This window comes from Marmota flaviventris, chromosome 9 (assembly GCF_047511675.1).
Source record: "Marmota flaviventris isolate mMarFla1 chromosome 9, mMarFla1.hap1, whole genome shotgun sequence".
Taxonomy (NCBI): domain Eukaryota; kingdom Metazoa; phylum Chordata; class Mammalia; order Rodentia; family Sciuridae; genus Marmota; species Marmota flaviventris.
The window spans coordinates 57,991,346-57,996,068 of NC_092506.1; the positions used below are offsets into that span (position 1 = coordinate 57,991,346).

Sequence of the window (4,723 nt, forward strand, 5' to 3'; positions counted from 1 at the left end):
AAAGTGAAATAATTTCATTTGCATGTACCTATGTGCATGTTTGCAAATGAGCATATGAATAGTGAAGGAAGTGAGAATGATCATGTTATTTTTAATAAAAATCATGATTTTAATAGTATTTTCAAGACCTTGTGAGATACAGATAGAAAGTATTTAAGTACAAAATGATTCAATCATTCACATTTGTAGATTCATATATTCTTGTATTCAATTCCTTTTGGTTTTGATGTTGTTACTGAGTTACTGAGGCTCTTTCCAAAACATGTGCTAAATATCACATGGAACATTGTCATCAAAATTTTCTTCAAAATTTTTATTATACAGTATAGTCTGTTTCATTATGTCATGTATTGTACATGCTTATAACATGGTTATATTCATTCCCTCTTCCCTCTCCTTTGTCTCCTTATTTCTCTACCCTGATTCCCTTCCTTTACACTCTTAGTGTCATATTCACATTCATGATATCCTTCCCCCCATTTTCTTTTAGTTTTATCATATAAGAGGAAATATGTAATATATGTCTTTCTGATTTATTTTGCTCAACATAATGATCTCTTTTACAGGAGCAAATGGCATAATTTCATTCTTCTATATTCATTTTTATTACATCTTAAAAATTGTTAATTTGCAATTCAAAAATCAGACTAGGAACTATAAAAAAGTCATCACATAACATGAGTTCTGGTTTTCATAAAATTTAATTTCAATTGAGTCTGGTGATAAGTATTATTAACGTAGGATTTTAGGAGAAGTTTAGGTCTATTATGCACAGTTTAAAAAAAAGATGTAATTAAACACTGAACGTTTGAGATAGTAATGATTATGGTGAACATACCAATAATAAAACACAATAAATGATTCTAATTTTATATTTATTTACACTAATACCAAAATCATGGCTAAACTGCATATTTTTATTAAAAGGAAAAATTAATATGTGAAATAAAAATGTATTTGAAAAGAGTTATATACAAATCTTACATTCTATAAATGTAGAGATGCCTTCTGACACATTTTTAATTTATAATTATTATGTTTTTGACAAAAGTTTTGTTTAATAACATATTAAACTATAAATTTTGTTATTTATAATTTTAAGCATATTTAAAAAGGTTTGTTCAGTTTCAGTACAACTCATCCAAGATACAGTGTACATTTATATATTTTAAGCCACTTTTCTATTCTTAAACATCTATGTTCTTTTATTTTATAGTATATGATAAAACAAATATATATTCAGAGAACAATTTTATCACAACTCTTAAACTATTTTCATTGAGATGAAAAGTCCATAAAAAAGTGACTACTTTAACCATTTTAAAACATATATTGAAGAACTTTTAATACATTAACAATGTTATATAACAATTATCGGTCTATAATTATATAATATTTCCATTAGTCCCAAAGGAATTTTTATAACTATAATTAGTGTCTCCTTATTGTCCTGTATCCCCAACCCATGCAAAAGCAAATTTGCTTTTTGTGTCTGTGGACTTAATTTATTCTGGGAAACCATATAAACAGAATCACAAAATAGGTAGAAAAGTTATTATTATCAGAGGGTAGATTTCTAAAAGAAGGACATCACATGAGATTTAAGAAGCTCAACAACTTGGGCTGGGGTTGGGGCTCAGTGGTAGAGTGCTTGCCTTGCATGGGTGGGGCACTGGGTTTGTTGCCTAGCACCACATTAAAAAAAAATAAATAATAAAGGTATGCATCCATCTATAACTAAAAAAATTAAAAATATATAAATAACCTCAACAGTTCAACATTCCTGGAACAAGGGGTGAGAAAGCATATTTTCTCATTTTATATATTGGAACATTCCCAATGAAAATACTGTGGCTCTTCTATAATGTTCTTCCTTTATTTCCTCAAGGACAAAAAAATATTTTCTCCTATCCTTACTCAGAATTTCAGAAAAAAAAATGAAGTATAGGATTGCTGAACAGGGAGGGGTGAAAATAAAGGTCTGCTACATCATGTCTTATGCAGAAAAGAAGCCAAATCCCCATAAAGAATTCACTGTGGGATAATAAAGGTGCTGAGACATAGAACTGAACCTGATTTGGGCTTTAAGAATTTCTACAATCTTTCTCTGGCCCCCAACTCAGCAAGTCATTAGAATCATACATTACTGGTGAGACTGCAAATTGGTGCAGCCAATATGGAAAGCAGTATGAAGATTCCTTGGAAAACTGGGAATGGAACCACCATTTGACCCAGCTATCCTACTTCTCGGTTTATACCCAAAGGACTTAAAATCAGTATACTACAGGGACACAGCCACATCAATGTTTATAGCAGCACAATTCACAATAGCTAAACTGTGGAGCCAACCTAGATGCCCTTCAGTAGACGAATGGATAAAAAAATGTGGTATATATACACAATGGAATTTTACTTAGCAATAAAAGAGAATAAAATCATGGCATTTGCAGGTAAATGGATGGCATTGGAGAAGATAATGCTAAGTGAAGTTAGCCAATCTCAAAAAAACAAATGACGAATGTTTTCTCTGATATAAGGAGGCTAATTAATAGTGGGGTAGGGAGGGGAAGCATGGGACGAATAGACAAACTCTAGATAGGGCAGAAGGGTGGGAGGGAAAGGGAAGGGACAGGGGTTTAGCAAGGATGGTGGAATGTGATAGACATCATTATCCAAAGTACATATGAAGACAGGAATTGGTGTCAACATATTTTATATACAACCAGAGATATGAAAAATTGTGCTGTATATGTGTAATAAGAATTGTAATGTATTCTGCTGTCATTTATTTTTTTAAAAAATTGATAAAAAATAAACCTTAGCAACGAAAATAAAGTTTAAAAAAAAGAATCTAAACAAATAAAAACATCCTGCCATGCATATCTCATTGGCAGGTGTCTAAATTTGTTTTAAACAACCACCAACAAGTTTCCATCATGCTACACTTCAACCATTCCAGCTTCATGACCTTCACTCTGATGGGCATAACTGGCTTAGAGTCACAGCATTTATGGCTATCTCTTCCTTTCTTATCCATGTTTTTTCTATCCTCATCGGCAACAGTGCTGTCCTCTTCCTCGTGATCGCAGAGCCCACACTTCACACACCAATGTACCTTTTCCTGGCCCTGCTGATGGTGACTGACCTCATATCTACTCTAACTCTGATGCCCAAGGTCCTGTGTCTCTTCTGGTTCAATGATAGAGACATAGATTCCAATGCCTGTTTCACCCAGATGTTCTTCATCCATGGAGCATCAGTAGTGGATCAGCCATCCTTGTTGCAATGACTTTTGACCGTTTTGCGGCTGTGTGTGAGCCATTAAACTACAACACAATTCTGAGCCATTCTCTAGTTGGGCGCCTGGAACTGCTGGCTGTAGCCAAGGGAGTGATTCTTATCCTGCCCATGCCTCTTCTACTTCAAAGGTTAACTTTCTGCCACAGGGTCATTCCTCACACATACTGTGACCACATGGCTGTGGTGAAAATGGCCTGTAGCCACACTAGACCAAATCAAATTTATGGACTCTTTGTGATCTTTCTCATGGTAGGACTTGATCTGCTGCTTATTGGCTTCTCTTATGCCCTGATCCTGCAGGCTGTAGTATGCCTCAACTCTCCAGATGCCACCTTCAACGCCCTCAACACCTGTTCAGCTCACCTCTTTGTCATCCTGGTCACTTATGTGCCTGCACTCTTTTCTTCTGTCACCCACCGTATTGGTCAAAATATCCCAACTCATGCCCATATTCTCCTCTCCAAGCTCTACCTTCTCCTACCCTCAGTGCTCAACCCCATCATCTATGGTATGAAGATGAAGGAAATAAGGGTCAAGATAACCAAATGCCTGTGCAGAGGATACAAATAGGATGCAGGTCCAAAACTAATCCTGCTAGTAAATGAACAATTAGGACAACTGACATTGCTTTTGTCCAACCATCTAAGACTCCATTGTATTTCCAAATCAGTGGAAAGGATGGTCCATGGAAGTCTGCTTTCTTTCCTCCCTCCCTTCCTTTGTTTTGCTTCCTGGTGAAATACATATTACAAAAGATTTTATTGCAAGGAAAAACATGTATCCGGAAGCATAATTGAAAAGATTTCTGAGACTGGAAGTACATATTTAAAAGCATGTGTAATAAGGAAGCTACCTGTATCCGAAATGATATTCCTTTACTTGAAGTGATCTAGAGTGATGTGCATCATGCATAAAATCGAAACTTGTATTGTTGTGATGATGAATGCCTAATTGATATGTTGTTGTTTTTGATGTTGTTGTTATTATAGATTTATGATTATACATAGTAGTTAGGTTTATCTTGACAAACTCATACCTGCATAGAAACTGATTTCTGTTCTTGATCTCCCCTTTTCCCTCTGGTTCTCCCTCCCTTCTCCCCTTCTCCTTCCTCTATGCTATGAGACTTCCTTTCACTTGTTCATTAATTGTTGACATGTTTGAAATCATTGTAATGAGTGACATTTCTATTGAATTATTTAAATATATAGTTATCAACAGATCAATTGCACAATGTAAAATAGCAAATGCAAGATTAGATGGTTAAACAGAAATGATCCCTTTCTAAAAAAATGTTAAACAAAATGAAAATACAATTCAAAAAAAATGTTGAGAAAATTTATAATCACAGTTTTAACATAACTTAAAATCAAGCATGTGATTATTGAATTTAAAGTTATGAAAAAAGATCCTACACAACACA

The 4,723-nt window shown here is 34.2% G+C and overlaps 1 pseudogene; it reads left to right on the top strand.

Annotated features, from left to right (window-relative positions):
- Nucleotides 1–2,936: 2,936 nt before the first annotated feature.
- On the top strand, nucleotides 2,937–3,870 carry LOC114098549 (olfactory receptor 52P1-like; annotated as a pseudogene).
- Nucleotides 3,871–4,723: the final 853 nt, after the last annotated feature.